Source organism: Antedon bifida, chromosome 4 (genome assembly GCF_963402885.1).
Source record: "Antedon bifida chromosome 4, ecAntBifi1.1, whole genome shotgun sequence".
Lineage (NCBI taxonomy): Eukaryota > Metazoa > Echinodermata > Crinoidea > Comatulida > Antedonidae > Antedon > Antedon bifida.
In genome coordinates this window covers 21793110-21814917 of record NC_136229.1, presented here as the reverse complement: position 1 = coordinate 21814917, position 21808 = coordinate 21793110, and the positions used below count along the sequence as shown (strand labels likewise).

General features: G+C 31.9%; 1 protein-coding gene across 1 annotated transcript in view; it reads right to left on the bottom strand.

The window, feature by feature from the left end:
- LOC144840783 (zinc phosphodiesterase ELAC protein 2-like) overlaps positions 1-21808 on the bottom strand; it is an 84800-nt gene that overhangs the window by 40092 nt on the left and 22900 nt on the right. Inside the window, exon 2 of the mRNA XM_078696810.1 lies at positions 14402-14439. The gene's annotated coding sequence lies outside the window, so the exon portion shown is untranslated. The remainder of the gene's footprint in view (positions 1-14401; positions 14440-21808) is intronic.

Genomic DNA, 21808 nt, shown 5'->3' with positions numbered 1-21808 from the left:
GTCACATGTGATACATATGTGATGCTGTATTACATAATTTAACAATGATACTGGACAAAAATTGTAGATGTATTAAAATAAAAAATCGCACCTTCTTTCGTAAAAAAAAAGATTGAGAAAATGTAGATTGGTCAGAGGAGACTTTAACTTTATTATTTGTTGAACGAACGAATTATTATCAACTAAACTCGTACTCCATATAATCAATCGCGTAAATCGGCTGATGAACTATGGGTAATGCGTATAATAGACGTTGAAATTGATATGACATAGTAACGTTACGCGCAATATCATCTCGTGGTAGCGCGTTAAATATAATTTTCGTCGGTTATAAACTCCAGTATCGCATTTCAATTTATGGCAAGTGGAGGATATACGTTAGTAAACATTGGAACAAAATGGTTATTCTATAGATGGACAGCGTGGCATATTTGATATGAACTTGATGTTTGTGAATCCCTCGAGCAATAGTATCATACAATATCAATTCACTTTTTGATGAGATGTTGAGTTAATTGAAACAATCTCCGACATTGTAGGCTAAATATTTATCATTTACAAATGCTCAAATGAGCAAAGTTGAAAATTGAAATAACGGTGAATACCGGCTAGGATATAAATCAAACGTCGGATCTCGATCATCATTTTCCTGGTTGTTTTTTTATAGGCATACGAGCTAAAATGTAGCAGGAGAAAAAAAAAAGAAAAATTAAAATATCCGCGCCTCAACGGAACTTTGTATTCGCATTAAATTGTTTCTTAAAATTAATATTAAATATAAAATGATCTTGTTGTTACTGTTGATAGCAATAATTAGGATTAATTATTTTATCTACATTAATAAGTTCCATTTTTAGGTCGTACTGTGTGGTTTTGTTTTTTTTTCGATTGGATGTTTTTAATAAGAGATCATTTGCGTGAAGGTATATCATTTACAATATTACGTCTCTCTTGTCGTGAGAAACTTGAAACACGGGTAAATGGTGATCATTCAAACTATATACTTGGATCATCAAGTGTGAGTCTAGGCTCTAAATGTTTGTTGTTTTTGTTATTAGACGGTGGTTGCTACGAATGATCGTCTTTACGGATCAAGTATCCGCCGCTTCTTCGTACATTCCGTACCGTGGGGTCTCAGGCCTAGGATCTATTGAATTCAACAGTTTCAGCAAACGGATACGGGTTTGGTGGTCTTATTTGTTTAGAAAAGTGTGACCTTTTGTCCGCGAGTTAATCAATATTGCCAAGAAATAACATATTGACTGTGGAAATGAATAAAGTGGGAAAGTGGGAAAATAACAACAAGCTAGTGTCAGTTTGCAGGTTAATTGAGCGATGACAGATGTGGGTGTACGCTATATGATACAGACGTATAAAAAGAGATCGTATTTAATAATATCAATATGAATAAAGATGATCGTATTTCATATATTTAATATATTTTTATAATTCATATTTTAACAGTAGCTTCCGAATTAATAGGCTAATTATTTGTATTCGTTATTTTATTATGCTGCATAATGTTAATATTTATGGCTGAGCTTATTCACTTTTTTTGAATGACTTGACAAGATAGGCCATTGCTTGTTCACAGAGCTCGGATAACAAATTGTGAAAATGGGTCTAGTTTTTAAGAATAGAACCGTTCACACATTGTGTGAACGAGGTATTAATTAAAAATGAAGTAATTAAATCCTGAATTAATTAATCACTGTTAAATTGAGATGAACGTTTTTATTGTGAATTTGAAGGTGGCGTAATAAGTTGCAAAAAAAAAAAAAAACAGGCCTATATTATATGTGATCGAAAACGTAAAGTAGCTCGGCCTAAAGTTTTTCAAATTAAATTCAATGATTTATTTAATATTATTTTATCTTGACATCAATAAATATTATATCAAGTTATAGTTTTACTAGTTGGAACATACATTAAATTCAATTATTATTAACTATAATCCATATGAATACCACAAGTTGAATCATCAACATCATAATTTCTATGTATATTTTATATGCAAATGACAATAAATGTAAGTAATTTTCCACTGATGAATGAACGACGTACGCAAAGCAGAAAGCTGTTCGGTTCCTTGTGGCATGCACTTTCCTTGCGTTGCGTCATGGGAACCAACTTTAACGCGTCACAAAATGTTTCCGCTTAAAAAATTCGCTGGTGACAGTGTTTTCACAACACGGCACACGAAAATTCTTATTTATATGGTGGTTAAAGCTATGATATTTAATGAGTGACATTGCTATTTGATTGATCTAATTCCGGCGTGCAGTATCGCGACAAGCCTCACCTGAGCCAAAATTGTTTCCATTTAAACAATTTCACAAGTAAAAACCACATTGGAACTTTCTGTCTGCCCAAAGGTGGGACTACTTTCGTGACAATTACTGCTTACGGTGCAACGTACTGATTGATGTGTGGTAGTATGGATCAATGTATGCGCAGGCTCTATCAATAAACACTAAGGTACTCAATTAACCACCCGTCAGAAATCAATTCATATTAACCCCTTTTCCGGTAATAATAGCACCGACTCACCCTCTTTTTTTGGCTTAGTGAAACACAACGATATTGGAAAGTTGAACGCTGACGTACAGTAGCGTTAAGCTTGGTTCCTACTAGCACGCAACGTAAGGACGTAAGCCGCAACGCAAGCCAATGGACCAATCATAAGCTAGGCTTATTCCAACTGTTGCTTGTGATTGGTCAACTCGCCTGCGTTGCGGCTTACGTCCTTGCATTGCGTCCTAGTAGTAACCAAGCTTTAGGACGCAACACAACGACGTAAGCGCAACGTCAGCCAATCACGATGCGAAAGGGCGATGAGTAAAAGAAAATGGAGTCATAAGAGAAGATTATAAGTACGGTATCTACACTCATTGAATCAGTATTACAAAGGGTAAACTATTTACATTAACCCCGGAAAATATATGGCCTATCATAATTCTTTATTTATTTATTTATTATATTATTATAATAAAAACGGCGAGGAAACCTAATATAAACATAGATACATTTAATGGTCTTTTAGTGAGATGAGGTTTGCTCATCACAATACAAGGCCATCAACACGCAATATTTAACTAACAACGTATCCGTATACTTTGCACAAAACAGCACCAAGACTTAACAAAATGATATTATCTTTTTAATAGAATTAGTCCTTTTATTAACCACTCTGTAGATGTTACGATGTAATATCAATAAAATATATGATACAAATGCAATTGTCGTGCCTTAATTAGTAATCATAAAATATCGTAGATTGGTTTTTTCAATTGTGTTATTTTTTTGTTCTTGAAAGCATCGTATCGATATTAATGCCAAATTCCTCTGTGGTAATGGAAAAAACACATTATAGCTAATTAATATCAGTTTGTTAAGAAACTTTAGCGAATTTCGTCACAACCACGTAATTGTATTATTTCTTCGATCGTTAGTTGAGTCGCCAACTTTTATTCATAAAAAGAAATTCTTTTCATTTTATAACAGTAATAATAATTTTTAAAAGACAGTCTCGTTTAATACATTAAAAAAGGGGAAGTTGACATTTTTGTATGCAATTTTTTATTCCATTTTCTTAACCATCTTCTTTATCTGTATTTTTTAATGTATTCTAAAAATGTTGTGGAGTGCAGCAATTCAGTTCTTAGTGACTGCCATGGCCGCCAATTTTGTAAAACTGTTTATATATGTTGGCCTATTGTTGTGAATAAAATAACCAGAATAATCTATAATAATATTTATTGAATTAACGGATTTAATTGAAATATACCGTTGTTTTTAATCAGCATTAAATAGCAAAGGCTATTTTATTTTGTGTAGATTAGTACAACTTTTGAATCTATAGGCCTACTAACACACAATATTACGCCGACTTCGATTGTATTATTTGAACAGTTAAAACACTCAGAATTAAAGGATGGTATAATGTAATGGAAGATAATATTATAACTTACTTTTATTAGTTATAATGTACTGTAGTAAACATCGAATGTACTGCAGTACCTGCATGACACGTCGCTGCAATAAACATTCAATGTACTCCAGCAAAAAAAAAATAATTGTACATACTGCAAGTATTTTTAATTTATTTTATGACGAAGCACAATCACTAATTGAAGTGTTCGTATTGTGTTTTGAGTAAGTACTTTCTATATCAATAAAGACACGCGCGCGTGGCAGATTATTACAAATAATTATTTTTAATTCTATTTCCCACTGTTCATTTGACGATAAAAGTGGATACATATTGAATTTGTTTTGTAATGGCATTTTTACTGGTATTTTGTTGACTGTACCTAATTAATTGAACGTGCATTCAAGGCGGATTTAATTTCATTTCGAGTTATTTCTTTGGATTTGATATGAAATCATGTGGAGATAATCAATAAGATTTCAATTTATCAAAGGGCAATATAACATAATGTAACAATGTAACATAAAATAACAGTGCGATCTTTTATTTTACCTATTTTAGGTATCGTGAAATAATTCCACTTGTTCAACAGTGTATTTGAGATTCGATCTCACATGCGGAGTTAAACTAAAATTCGTAGGCCTACTGGGTACTTAAGACTGGAGATTGAGAAACATAAATACAGTACCAATACGATGATTGAGTCTTTTTTCAATATTATAGTTATAGTTTCATAACAAAATACTGTAGGCCTATATGTGTTAACACTATACGGCCAATCATGGGCCAACCAATAGGAGAAATCACCCTTTACCAGTTAAGAAGGGGACACTTGTTGTACCTGCAATCCACTTTATTGGGTTCCGATGGTGTATTTAATTTTTTTTTTAAATTTAATTATGACGTAACTGCGTATAATTAACATGACAAGAAGGATGTTTCTTCACATTAAAGCACACGCATTGCATGATGGGAACACACCACGGTGCGTGCATGACGCGACAGGGTTTTTTAGAGTATGTTAGAAAGTTTGCCTAATGTATGCCTAGTACAGCAATGTATTGATAAAACATTACAAAATATTAAAAATATAGTATTTTCGTGTATTAATACTCCATTCCGAACGTATCAAATGTCTATACTGCAAAATTGAAATAAAATTAATACCCATAGTACAAAGATGAGATGTATTATGTCATAAGCTGACCACGTGATCTATTCAATTACTTAAGATATAAAGAAAATTGCTCGTAAATGGAATTTATCTCTTAGATCGTGAGTTTGATATTGAAAACTGCCTAAAGGCGACATTAAAGAAATTAATAGCAAAAATTTAGTCAAATAAAGTGCTTCTTGAATAAAATACAAAACCTATACCTAAATTCAATATTAACTGTTCTCTGTGTACTTTAAATTACGGTAATCGGCCGGGTCGTAAGAACGTCTTTAAAATGCATCAAAAAAGTTAATAAAGTAAAGTAATCATTATTCAAGTATTCACAAGACTAACCATTGACCTAACATAAAGGTATTTAATAATAACAATAATTGTTTTAATAAATTTCATTTGATACCACAAGACAATTGGGACATTGCACTACAAAAGGTCATTTAGAGCATTCTAAACCAGATCGTTGGTCAAAAAGATTTAGATGATGCGGTACTGTTTTAAACGCTGATGAATACAATGGAAAAATGTTTTAACAATGCACACACAAAAGAATGATAAGTAAACAACAACCATAGATGATACATGATTATTAAGGAAAACTTGATGCGCACGAAAATTATGATGTAAATGATACAATACAACTCTGTCAGATCTAGCAAGAAGAAGGTAAACAAAACAAAAAAGATGATAGGGTATTTAAAAAATTAATAGGAGGAAGTAGTTACACAACACGTATTGTCTTCTCTCTACAATGGACGAATAAAACAACCAAACAATGATGATGATGATGATGATAATGATGGGTGATGATGATGATGATGATGGTGATGATGATGATGATAATGATAATGATAATGATGGTGATGATGATGATGATGATGATGATGATGATGATGATGGTGATGGTGATGATGATGATGGTGATGATGATAATGATGGTGATGATGATGATGATGATGATGGTGATGATGATGATGATGATGATGATGATGATGATGATGATGATGGTGATGATGATGATAATGATGGTGATGATGATGATAATGATGGTGATGATGATGATAATGATGTTGATGATGATGGTGGTAATGATGATGATAATGATGGTGATGATGGTGGTGATGATGATGATGATAATGATGGTGATGATGGTGATTGTGGTGGTGATGATGATGATGATAATGATGGTGATGATGGTGATTGTGGTGGTGATGATGATGATGATGATGATGATGGATATGGCGATGATGATTATGGTGATGATGATGGTGATGATTATGATGGATATGGCGATGATGATTATGGTGATGATGATGATGATGATAATGATGGTGATGATGAAGATAATGATGGTTATGGCGCTGATGATTATGGTGATGATAATCATGGCGATGGTGATGATGTGATAATGGTTATGGCGATGATGATTAAGGTAATGATGGTGGTGATGGTGTAATGGTGATGATGATGTTGTTGATGATGATGATGATGATGATGATGATGATGATGATGATGATGATGATGATGATGATGATGATGATGATGATGATGATGATGATGATGATGATGATGATAATGATGCTGATGATGGTGATGATGATGTTATGGCGATGATGATGATGATGATGGATATGGCGATGATGATTATGGTGATAATGGTGATGATAATGATAATAATGGTGGTGATGATGATGATGACAATAATGATGGTGATGGTGATGATGGATGATGATGATGATGATGATAATGATGGTGGTGATGATGGTGATGGTGATGATTATGATGATGATGATGATTATTATTATGGTTATGGTGATGATGATTATGGTGATGGTGGTGATGATAATGATGGTTATTGCGATGATGATTATGGTGATGATAATGATGGTGATGATGATAAAGATGGTGATGATGATGATGCTGGTGATGATGATGATGGTGATGATGGTTATGGTGATGATCATTATGGTGATGGTGTAATGGTGATGATGGTGATGATGATGATGATGATTATGATATGATTATGGTGATAATGGTGATTGTGACGATAATGATGATGATGGTGGTGACGGCGAAGATGGCGCGGTGATAATGATAAAGTCGTGATTTTGATAATTATGACGGTAAAGATAATTCTGTTAACAATCGATTGGTGCAGATTGATGATGGCGTTTATAGTTACGATGTTGTAAAATGTAATAATGAATGATGAAATAAATACAGAAATATTTCCTTAATACGGTACTCTATATACACGCTACCAAACCATATATCAACTTTTACATAAATTAAATTCACTAGAAAGTGTTAGTTCGAACTCGGCTTCTGGCTATATTACATTACATACATTAATTAAAACAATCATGTATTATTTGATAACATCTAATAAAATACAAAGAGATATTAAAGTCTTAATTCAAAACACGTCTCATATATAAATTGACGAATAATTAGAAAACGCCAGGGAGCATGACTATGTATTGTAAAGTAATCATTATACAAGTAGATAGTATTATTTAATTTATATTTCTAATTTATCTTAGGCCTACTACTGTGGGTGAATAATAAATATAATGGCAATGCATAGAAATTATTTAAGTATACACGATGCAACTTTTCAATTATCTATGGAACAAGCGACCGGTTATATAAAAGAGCGTCACCATGTTGCATGTTGGTGGGCCATACTAAGCAAAAGACATTTCTTTGACGACCACAATCTATCAGAGAAGGGTAAAATGACTGGTCTGTTAAACGATTTTAAACATCTCTAGTGTCAATGGAGACCAGCTTTAATAACTAAAGAATCTATAAAACAAGCATTAAGAAATGAAGATCAATAGTTTGTGCTAAATATTGCAAGTACTTTTAATGGCAAAAATGAAAAAAAATGTAGCGTGCCATACTACAAGATGTACCTGCATCGAAGGTAAATCTTGAAGTATGACATACCAAACGATGCACCGTATACTGTATACAGTACATCTTGAAGTATGACACACCAAAGTATGGCACACCGAACTAGGCACCGGATACGGTACATCTTGAAATATGGCACAACGAAGTATGGAACACCAAACTAGGCACCGTATACGGTACATATTGAAGTATGGCACACCGAAGTATGGCACACCAAACTAGGCACTGTATACAAAAGAATATGCAAAAGCCATTCGTAACAACTTAACCTTTCATATTGATTTTACTCATCATTGTACCAACTCATCTAACATTAGCAAACTGAATAAAATAATTAAAAACATATACTTTTGGTCCGTAACAAAATTTAATACGACTAATAAGATACACAAGAGTCAATTTTTCTTCAATTTCATTTTCAAACAAATTAAATGAATGACGAAACACAACAAAAGAAAATTAAAGAAATGAATTGTATTGGAATTGTACTAATGAAATTGTATTATGTTCTGTGTACTTTAATTATCTCTAAGTCCATTCTTCGGAGTCGAATTATTAGTTTTATCTAATCTTTTTTACAATTTATAGATGTGTTCTGACTATTGTAAGCAATTACGATAATGACGAATGCCATAATACTATTAATATATCGAGCTGGTAAAATTAAATCGCAAAGTATAGCCTACAGTTACAAGGAATAGGGGTTTTTACCAGGGGCCAACTTAAACACTCAAATGAACGAATTTAGCTTAATCCTACAAGCTCATGCTGTATTCGAAATTTCATCAGAATGAGAAAATAATATTTTCATTCCTATCATCTGCTGTTCCATACAAAAACGAAAAATTATGTTTTTTGGGGTCTTTTTAGATAATAAAATATTCTCAGAAATATTTACTACAATCAATTTCAATTAATTGCAATCATGTTTAATATTATTATTAAACCATTATTTTAAACAATTTATATAAGATTTATACCAACTAATTTGTAAATTATCTGGCAAAATAAGATAATTCATTCATTGTGTTTTTAAAGTTCGGGATAATATAATATTGTGATGATATGAATACTATGTAACATGTTTAACCTATATTTTTAGTTTTGTATTTGGGTCTCAAATTATTATTACAAACGGTCTATTTCACTCAAAACATGTGGAACCAGAGTTGCTAAATCAACACATTTCTCAATTAAAACTATGACGTCAAATTGAAATTCAACAAACATTTATTTCATCAAATGCCATACAATTAATACAAAGCATAAAATGTCTCAGTTGGCCCTTTAATATGGTTACTAAAAAAAAAATAAAAAGAACAAGCAAGAATATGAAGCACCAGTAATAGTATATAATAAATAAAAAATGAACTGTTTAATATTTGAGTAAAAGATATTTCTTTATTTCTTTCATAAATTGAACAACATGTAATTGCCAGAAGGAATACCAACTTCAATAAACCAGAACATTTATATAATATTTTAGAATAATTTCGCAGATTGAAAGTTGCCCGGATCATAACGGTCGTTTTCATGAATATAAAAGGGGAGGGGGAGTTGCACACTTAATGCATTTAAGCTCGTTATAAAGTAATTGCAAAACAAAAGAAAAATTCATAATAAAAATTATATTAAAGGTTGAAACGTAATGTTATTAATGATAATTTATAAACCACATGTGCTTTGGAATGTCTTTTTAAAAAGTAATGATATAATAACGTAAATAACATTAATATGGAGCGCATGACTGCCTTCAAGGTCTGGGTCAAAATTCTTCGCTGCTAATTGTGTGTAGCGCATTAGGACTGCAGTCTTGTACAAAAATGAAAAACAAATAAAATAACAATAATAATTATGATATAATTATACATAAATAACATTAATAAGGGAGCTGTAGATGCGTGACTGCCTTCTGAAGGTCGAGGTCAAACCCCTCTACTTTCAGAAATAATGATACAAAAATATGCTTTATATTATAATTATACACAATAATATTAGGTTCCTAAACTCCCTAATGGTCTTATCTCAAACTTGAGTAAATGTCTTGCTTAAACAAACGACGACGGCATAAGCAGTGGCGTAACGGCTATGAGCGCTCACTGGCTAAACCCAGGGGCCCCGGAGCTTATGGGGGCCCCTGAGCAGTGTCCAGATGAAAATACAGGCATTGAAATATTTCGAAATGGGCTCAAAATGCCCAAGGCTTCCAGCGTTGGAAGGCCACTTGGGGTTCCTAAACCAGGGGAATCAGGCCTCTGCGTTTCACTGGGCATAAGTCGATACAAATCGTCAATAGAGAGATTTCGATATGCGACTACCCACTGTAGGACATGGCGTCATGTGAATTTATTGTGCGCATGCGTTTAAGTTTGGTTTTTGTCAAGTCGTCGGACCCAATTACGTCGGTTAGGTCCAGGCGCATTTCAATTTTTTTTCGCGTAAAAAATCGACCTTAGTGGATGCTGACTTTGGACAAATGACGTAATGCGATTTACATGAGGTCGTTCCAAATCGAAAGCCCCTAATTACTGGACAACATAGATCAGCGTGCGCGTGCAACAATTGATAGCGTGCTTGTTATGGCGTAATATTTTCTTTTTTAATCATCAAGAATGAAATAACATTCCGTACTTAGATAAGATTTTCTTTTCTTTTTGTCAAATAATTAGACTACTTATTGTTCAAACGTAAATATCACGCATGCGCCCCACCAATATATCAGGCAATAAGACAATATGCTATGAACACATAAGAAAAAAAGTGCGAATATAAAACATACTTTACAACATATCAGGTGTTAGTCTAAATTGCAGCTAGAAATAAACTAATTATATAATGGACAAAATGTCATATTAAATAAATGGAATGAGTATCATTCGAATAACTAGAAATCCGATAATTAGTCGGTTGGTTCAGTGCGTTCGAACGCATCATTAAAACTCCGTTGGTTTTTTGTCTGTTCATTGCTTGTTAGCTGGTTGTTTGGCGCCACGAGCCGAACAAGTTTGTTATGTAATTAGGCATCCATTGCACATAAGTTGCGTACGTAACAAACGACGTTCAAACTCGTTAAACAACCGTAATATGGAGAAGGTTCACACCCTTACATTATAACGACATCACATTAACACGAATTGTATTTGATTACAATTACCATTGGACATTAAAATGGGCACGCTTCATTGCTGATACTTGGACTGGCTCTTTAGAGGTGTCGTTTGTGGTTAGATCACAGATTGCGTATGTTGTTGGGGGGTCCCGGGAAAAGCTTGTCCGGATTTGCTTTGATTATTTTAATACCATTATTATATTATGTTTAGAAGAAAGTGAAATTAAAAAAAAAAAACACAAATTAGCAGAAGATATTCAGGAAAACTTAGTCTCACAAATCTGAGTGATGGAAGGTGACAAAAGTCATAATCTTTTTTTTTCATCAGCGGTTGCGTCTAGTCTGTTTGTCCCTTCGATTGTTTCCTAAAGTTTGACTAAAGCTCTGTCTCCACTATCAAACTACCAAATATGGTAGTGATATGCTTAAATATGGTAGTGATATGACATCATCATGTCCATATATGAGCACATAACATTTTTTGTCACACAGAAAATTCAAAAGCAGAACATCAAATAGATCACCTAGATATTCAACTCTACACAGAACTTGCAACAAAAGTATAAAATAAATAAAATGCAGAACAGAACCTCGTTTTTCAAGAGTTGATAAAAAATTATTAACTAGAAAATAAGCGTATCAATTCCAGAAATTCTACAATATATTAAATTGGATCTATGACGCACTTATATATTAAATTAGTCTTTTCATTTAAAGTTTGTTTTCCATTATTGAAGTCAATGAATGCACTACATTCTATTACCCTTATCTAATTGTTTAAAGTAAAACATTGAACCAACGTAATTAACTTCTATTATATTGACTTACATTTTGATAGTATAGTATCAGAATGTAAGTATAATACGTAAACAGTTCAATTAAAGAAAAAAAAACAAAAACCTACAAACGATAGAGTAGGATGAAAACATGTGAAAAATTAAAAATGTGCACTAAAACAGAAAAAAAAAACAGAAAAAACTGAGAAATCATGCGACAAAATGATGATGTTTTTAAGAACACAATTGAGGCAGAATGGGATATAGTCCTAACTAGATAGTGTTAGAAGATAAAGCAATGTAAGCTCTGTCTACACTATCAAAGTTGACCAAAAAAAATGTGATGTGCCCATATATGGACATGATGATGTCATATCACTACCATATTTGGGCATATCACTACTATATATAGGCACATCACACTTTTTTGTCAAACTAGTTTGATAGTGTATAGACAGAGCTTAAGAATATTAGAATATTTAAAAATGGTATAGCTCTCATACATGTAAAATACCAATTTGACAGTTAAAAGAGTAAAGATAAACAAAGAAACACAAACACAAATGGATTAATATATTAAGATTAATAAATCAGGGAAGAGTGAAATTCAATCTTTGTTTTGTTCTTGTAATGTATAGTCTACTACAGATAGCTGAAATTATTTGTTTGTCTGCCGTAATGGTAGGACTATACAAATATAATTTTAATATTTCTTTGTCATTAAACTGTTAGTTAAACAAATCTGTGCAGTATCACGTAAAGCTATAACCTGAGGCTGTGCGATCATTTTTATGATTAAATCGATAATGGGAGAATAAATCGACATTATCAAGTTATCAGAAACAATAAGTATTCGTCAAATAATAATTGTTAATTTGCTGGATACAGCAATTGCAACGCTTACAACCGAATTATATCCTGTCGGCGTTCGATTGTGGTTTCCAAACGCGTTAAGCTGCCGGCTTGTTAAATTTCCATGGCAGGTTACATCGTCTGCTAAATCATCTGACACTTGTATTTTCGCGCCTTTTTATCAGCGCTCGCCGCTTACGTACTTTTAGCCTACGTTTGGTGTTTCTCTTGTAGGAAGTGCCTCTGGGGTTTCTTCTCACACTAGTCGATCATTTTATCGTATTAAAATGATCATCTACTTCGCTAAACTCATCATAACTCTTGCAATGAAATTTACTTGGGCAATTATGCAGTTATAAAATGTGTTTCATTTTATACTGGTCTTTTCTAGCTAATGGTGTTCAAAGCTCCGTAACGCGAGTACGTCGCCTTGCCGATTCTCTTTCTTATGCAAACATAAAAAACAAATCTGTTCATAAGACGACTTAAACAAATTACTTATAGACCGAAGCTAACGGGGAATTAAGTTAACGCAGCGGATTGTACTTACACAAAGATGTGCAAATTGTTTGAATGCAAAAAAGAAAACATATTTTGCACCTTTCAGTTATGTTCTGCATACGGTGAAATATAAATTACCCTACTGTAAAATTCATTGCTTTTGGGCAATAATTTCATAATAATAACAAAAATGTTATGAGCAGAATGATTTAATAGTTGTTATGGGTAATTTGTGAACGATTGATTGAACGGGAACCTAGACGCCCAAACCCCTTAGGGAATAAAAGAGGGCGTTAAAACAAACAAAAGACAAATGACATTGATTAAGCGCGAACAATAATTGTCCAATTGGTGGTAGTCTGCAAGAAAAAACAGCGCGAGCAAATCCATGCGCGTAATCCTCGAACTCGCCCTACATTACCGACGTATTATTATTATTCTGGCCAATCAGAGCCCACTAATAATGAAGACAAAACCGCGCACAACAGAAAATAACTTTGTAAAATATAATCTCGTTATGTATGCCTAATCGACCTATTTCTAAATAAAAAGTGTATCCGAAGCTTGGTTATTTCATTTCGATTTGGAATGCAAAGATATTATAAAATGATATACAATACCGTTATTCATTTTCGATTTGTAAGAGAATAGCACGAAGAAAATAATTGTTTTCTTGATTTGCGCGTGCGCATTTACAACTACAATCAGACTTATGCTTTGGTATTTCAATTCCACACTAGGAGCATTACGAATATGTTCTGAAACTGTCATTATATACGTTTATAGAGATTACATTTCTTCCCTAGTGCAATTTTTCTCTACTTTGCCCTCGCCTATTTTTAAAAAGTTGTCGATGTCCATGTTTTATTCTGTATTTTGTTGACATCTTTCTTTTTAATTTACAATTATTTCGACCTTGATCTAACAGCGATGTAAATCAAAATTGTAATGGAAAATTGTAAATATATCTTTGAAGTTGTTCGTGTGCGTGGTAATGAACATTGTAGTTTAAAGCTACGTTCACATTGAGCCCCGTTCACACTGAGCCTCGTTCACAATGAGCCCCGTTCACACTGAGCCTCGTTCACACTGCACCCAGATTGTGGAAAATGAGTAATTTAAGAATAGAACTATTCACTCACCTTTATTCAGCATTTATTTTCTGTTGTCATGTAAGACCCTTTAAAAAGAAATCACAAATAAAATCATTAAATAAAGTTTCATTCAAGTTGAGGAACTCATTTCGAATTCCGTACAAAACATACGTGTAGCTCGTAGTTTTTTCGACCACTGGATCAAATCCGAGCTCAGTGTGAGCGTTGGTTAAATAACGCATGTATACTTTCGTGAACATAAGAACACTGACTGAAATTGTCTAAAAGTTAAGAACTAAAATAATAGGCATAAGAAGAAAATTGATAGACTATAATCAAACATGCTTAATGTTCGTTAAACTAATTTGAAAAAAAAGTGCCAAATATGGTAGTGATATTATATAGTTTGATAGTGTAGACTGAGCTTTAGACATATGAAGTTAAATAAAAACGACTTTGAGACGGACAAGATATGTACTTCTTTCGCACATATTGTTTTTTTTTATCATGTTAGGTTTGTTGTATGTAGTTGTTCAATGTCTTATTAATTAATCTCGTCACCATGTCTCATAACGATGAATTTATGAATTAGGCCTACTGATAATCAATATAAAACGATATCCAATCGTTTTATTGATTATCTTTATATATATACATATCAATGACGTAGAACCATTTTAGAAAATGCTTTAAGAGAAACAGTTTTCTGCGACACAAGTGCATAATTTAAAACAAAAGGAAGACCACCATAACACTTATCAATTCACCATAAAATTATTTTAATGTAAAATCTCCATTAAGAAGTACACCAAATGTCTGTCGAGGTGTCTTACAAATTAGCGCAAGTCAACCCACATTATGTCTACGCCAGTTTGGCCAATAATCCGACATCACATCATAGATGTACATATAATAACATAACAGCATATTAAGCTGGTATACTGCCGACAATGTGTCTATATATTCCATAAGTGTTAAAATACAAATATCGTAATAATTACTGATTTTTCAATCCTTATTGATGACGGCACATAAAGTAATTTGTTCATAATGTAAAATAATATATAACTGTAAAAACAGTTATACAAAAATAATGACTTGTTTGCTCTCATCTGCTTTAGATTAACCAAGTCTATAATATCATAACATGTTCCAATGAATATAATATCGATTCTAAAATAGATATATATTCTTTTTTTTTCTCAAAAACACAGACAACAGTATTACTTTTGTCTGTGGTATATGTATACATTATAAAGTATATTTAAACGCTGTAAAATGTATTATGAGAAAACATAAGTAAATGAAAATATATGAATAAACGGATATGCCATTAATATTCTCTTTCATATAAACGAATACCTATTAATGGAAATTATACATTTATTTATACCCTACATTTATTTTATTTGTTCATTTATTTATATAATATTTAGCCTACAATATGATAAAAACGAAGGCTTACGATGCATAAACAGTTAATAATAAATTTAATCCAGCCGACTATGTTTTCTTTAGATTACAGTCCATAGTCTTTATAGTTAAAAACATTTAACCCGTCCAATTTTTGGTCAAATTGAAAAACTAGTATAATAATGGCCAACAACAAAACAAATGGTTAAATTGGGGTTTTTTTCCAGTAAACAAGTATCTTTAAATAAAATATGTCAGCAAAGAAGAAGTCATATTGACGAAAATAAGGACCTAATAAATACATAATTAAGTGGTATCTGTATAATTAGGCCTTACACTAAATGTCTTTCCAGACTCTACAAAAAATTCCTTTCTTTCTATCTCCACGCGACACGGATTTGTACGGTAGAGATCCTATTTTTACAACGCAAATATAATAAATAGAAATTGGCAATATGTATATAATTTATCATTAATCTTACCTATATGTGGGTCATTTCACCAATTATCGTGTGTGTTTGTTGAAGTTATTATCTCTATTAGGTTTGGCGGCGCTGTCTGACTCAATCATCAAGGTTGATCAAAGCATGTAGAAATACTATAAATATATAAATATCTTGCTACTTTTTCAGCACATATTCATCAGAAAGACAACTTTATACTAATTACATAATTAAAGTCAGGCTATATAATATTATCTCATTTACAGGGTACTGGGTATATTGACAAATTTCTGGCAACATAAAACTGTAGATTGGAACTGGAGGCGAGACGTTTTAGAAAAAAAACTAACAAACTATAGGCCTAAGCAAGAAAAATAAATTCGTGTTTATTTAAACAAACTAAAAGATAAATACGTACAAAGTTTAATTATCTCGACAATAAACTCAGAGTACAGAATTTGCTGTTCGTAAATAATTCCATTAAATATCTATGAATAATTTCTGTAAAAAGTTAATATTAGGCCTACAGAAAGTAAATCTGGAAAACAAATCTATCTTAACCAAAATAACAAAACATAAACCTAAGTTATTTTTAGATGTAAAATGTATAGCTTCTCACTATTACTTGTTAATTAACCTGAAAACTAGTCGAGAATAATATTCATTTTGAAAACTAATCTAGATGATGCTAAAATGAATACAGAAATAATTAAATTACGAATTAAATATGGTTCCCCACTATTACCAGAAAATAAAAGCAGTTAAGAGTACCCGATAATACAATTTATCTGGAAAAACAATCTATCAAAGACAAGTGATGAGATAAAAACAAATAAAGAACCGATTATGTTTTCTGTATTTTATATTTTTTCATTAATGGAGATTAGCGAAGGTCGAAGAATTCATGCAAATAAAAATGTTTGGTTTACTCGTTAAAGAGTACAATTTTATTAAGCGCTTTATCATGGTTGAATCAAGGCTTTTTATATATTTGTATTCCATTGGATATTTTGTATCGGTTCATTACCGACGAAGCGATGACTTTTCCATCGATTCTTCACATCGGCAATTGGATGATAAAAACGAAATATTGTAACCAGCATTGCGCCAGCTATCAGGGGATGTGTATTTAGCTGTTATGTTATAAAGCTTTGACATTAAACATTGATGAACTTGATGACGCACGCGTTCAAATTATGATAGCGTTACGTGCGCAACAGTTTTACATATAAAGAAGAATGTTCGAAGAAGGGGAAACACAAAGCTGCGGATCTTGTGTTTAAACATAAATTTAGTATTTGTGAACATCATTATAATATAATATCATAGCATGATTATTATATAACAATATATTAATATAGGTCTAGACTTATTTATTTATTTATAAAAAAATTATAAACGACTGGCTTATACTTGAAAATGAAACATAAAAGTTGGTATGTTCGTTCGTTCGTTAGTTTATAGAGATACGATGTTATTATCCAGACAGATTAAAAGAAGTATAATTTTGCTATGGGCATTTAGAAACGTTACATCACACAGTCACTGTAACTAAAAGCTTATGAAGTGCTGTGTAATTGACGAGGAATTAAATTTAGGTTTACGTACATAAAACACACGAAGAAAGGCCGTACATATAAAAAGACAAAGGGTAGTGGTGAATATTAATTAAAGACATGCATTATCTATTGTGTTTTCCATATTAGCAGTTTCCATTACATCGCATTGCATCATAAACTTTAATACATAGTCATGAATAATTTTGTTTTATTTATTTAGTGTATAACATGGATTAAAAATAAACTTCCAAATTTAAGATAGTATATGAAATACGAAAAATAGAATAGCAACAGTCTAGGCAAGGGTATTAGGCATGAGAGGCAATATGATATGAAACTGCAATGTTATGCAACAGGAGGGTGGTGTACCGCGATTTATTTCGCTCATATTTTTGCTTCTTCACTCCCTTTTTATTAATTAAATTATATTCATCATTTATCTATTTCAGCTGAGCAAGGCCTAGAACTGTTTTTCTCTTCGTACACATTTATCTATTCCAGCATACGCCTAGGCCTAGCACCGGCTCATCCCGTTTACAATTTTAAATACACTCATTTATTTAGTATTAATAAATATGTAGGCCTATACCTTAATAACGATTAGTGATGTACCCTGGACTGGTACGACGGATATAATCGTTTGGAATAATAATACAAAAATAAATAACACAACGATTCATTATTAATATCGCGATAGATTTAATAGATTTTGGAGACAATGAAAGGAAAGGTTGTATACGCTTTAACCATACACGCGCAACCTGTTAACTTTTAATAGAGTGTGCATGGATGGAATAGCTTGAATCTCTTGGTAAAGTACACAAATTAGCATCATTAAGTACAAGCAAATAGTCTTAATTAAAGATCAGTTAATTAAAGTAAAGCTGTCTGACTTCAAGATGAGTGATTGGTTCTTTTTTTAGATTACAATTCAAAATGATATATTACTAAAGTAATTTACCAACTATTACTATATTGGAATTCATTTACTACAATAGTGTATTCAACTATCCGTAGCTCCTTCACACTCCTCGGTATCATTTAACGAGTTATTTTTTTCTTATATAAATAACATTTTTAGATATTAACAACAACATATAGTAAGCTATATGATTTTGAAAATGTGTGTAGTTGGTCGCTTTCTTGTAGATGCTTTAATTGAGAATGTAATTTTTCCTGTGCTCTGTTCTGGGTTGACCAACTAGCATAGGTGTTTAGTACCTGTTTGATCGGTTTGATTGGTCTTTCCTTGCATTTTATATTTGTTTTGTCTTCTTTGTATTGTAGGCCTATATGGCAGAAAATTGAATAAATAAATAGTAAAATTGAGAATTTTTTAATGAAGAATACCGACCTAGACATTCTGAACTTTATTCTACAATTCTGTAGACAAACATTTGCCTATACTGATTCTCCAATGTTAACACATGCATATAGACTACTATTGTGAAATAAAACAGGAAATCTATGATGAATAAAACAACATTCGTTGCTGTTTTGTTGTAAACTCTAGTTTTGGTAAATATTAAAAAGACATTTTATATGAATCCTGAGTTACTTAAACCTATACAAGAAAGTGTTGTTTTTCTTAAGCTCTGTCTACACTATCAAACAAAAAATGTAATGTGCCCATGGAAATCATGATGTCATATCACTACTATAAATGGGCACATCACACTTTTTTGTCAAACTAGTTCGATAGTAGACAGAGCTTTAGGCCTACACAAGGATAAAGTACATTTCTCCACATACCGATGTGGCACTGTTCGAAATAGACGTCTATCTATTGATTGATTGATTGAATGATTGATTGATTGGTTGATTGGCATATAAATAATATTTAATCATTACAAACGACACCAATAACTTATATATTAGTCTATGCATTTTCCTCATATTAATATTAATTTACCAAAACATATTTGTCGTCAATTTAGTTTATTATAGAAATATAACCTTATAATGTGGCATGTGTACTTTCTTTCTATTAATTTAGATATAATGTAATAGATTGGATAAAAAACCAATATACAAAATGCGAAGGAAGCAATAAGATACGCCAAGTACAAATTATAAACACGAACATGATACATTTCACATATAACAGTTCCGGCGAAATAAATTTCGGCTGTTGTGGAGTGGGCTTTCGTTAAGAGTTTTTCATTAAATATCATTTGTATTAAGATATCAATTTAACAACACAAAAGAGATGACAGGGCAGCCTTGGGTTTTAGCTGGATTAATGGTGTAATATGATTGAGAGTTTTATTAAATAATATCGACATTATTGGATTGTGGAAATACTTACATTGTTTGCTATTTAAAAATGAATTTTAATCAGAAGCGTTTTATAATAAACCAAAGGGGGAAAAAAGTATATACACGTGCTAATATAAATGTTTGCAATGAATATGTTTTTAAATGTACAAAAAAGTAAGAAGGCTAAGCAGTCGAGTTCGAAAGATAACTTTTCAGGAGAAAGAAATAGTATTAGGGATGAAGAGCATCAAACTGACGCGCGCGTTCAAACTTTGATATACGTATTTCGTACGCGCGCGTATTGTAACTGACAATTGAAATATTAATGTGTCTATTACTATATACAGATATATTTTTTTTCTGTATCAGAAGACAAACAAAAAGTGGATATTGGAAGTATAAAATTATACTGAATTTGAACAAAGAGAAAAACTCGATTAGGCTTTATAGCTGTGATTAATTTTTTTGGAAAATAGATTATGAACGAAATAAAAAATGAGTTTAGTAATAAAACACTTTCTCATTGAATTTCATAGCCAAATATAGTAACTATAATTACAAAAAAAAGGAAATTAATTATATTTGCTCACTTAGTAAAGAAGTTTAAGAATACTGACGTGTTAAGCTGCTGAAAATAATCTATCACTAGACAAATTATAAAAGTTCTTTTTAATTCCGATTGGTTAATGTATGACCTCTTGTTTCAACCCTAAAATATAATAGAGACTATAATACTGTACATCATTTTTATATGTTTTGAGTAGGCATAGTATTTATGATTATAATCATAAAATTATCGGTAATTATAATTTTTCTACCAACTTTATGTAAGCAGGAAACTCTTCCCTGATGTAAGATCGAGTTAAATCGTTGCGATAAAATTACGCAGAGAAAACAAACATGTCCATGATTAGATCTATCATAGTTGGCTTGATCTATCAAAATTAGCAACGAGTCAATTTCATTTCATTAAATCCTTATTTCTTTCAAGTTTGTGATTTTGAAACGTGATTATTTGACTGTGATTATTAACGCCATGTTAGTCTTTTAAGCTAGAAACGTCTATTACGAACCAACCATTCACTGATGTGTTTATTACAGCTATACTCCAACGACGCGGAATTCTGAGATTGTAAGGAAACTTTCCACGGAATTAACTCCGACATTTGTTCTGTCCAAACAAATCAACTGAGAGAAACATATCAATCACAATTTCTCGTGTTTCTTTTTTACGGTCAGATTAAGGTAATCAATTTATATGTGGGTTTGAATCGGTTGTGTTGACATGTTTATATAAGCTGAGGTGAGGTAGTGAGCCAGTAACTATTTCATTGAGTTTTACCACTTTACTGACACAAATCCTGGTTAGAAAATGTATTGTGTTCGAAGAACACAGTACACGGAATTTATTTCGCATTTTCAATTATCGTAGTTCAGTTAATCCTCTAAGAATAGAAGCTGAAACGTAAACATTGGTTCACAATTGGCCAATGCCTCAAGCTGTCATTAATATGCTAAGGTTAGATAAACTAAAAAGTTTTTACAAAAGCATCTATAAATTAATTTCCCTAAATAAGGAAACAACTGAAAGAAAACAGGCTTACTTCACCGATTTAACTGTAACATTTAACTGTATACCTGGTGGTTAACGTGTATGTCGTCTAATCCTACAGTCCAGGGTTCAATTCCGACCTAGTGTTTACGAATCTCACGACTCTTTCTACTCCTCTTTAAATCCTCTAGCGAGATTTAGTTAGTAGTTACGGCTAAACTTACATTTC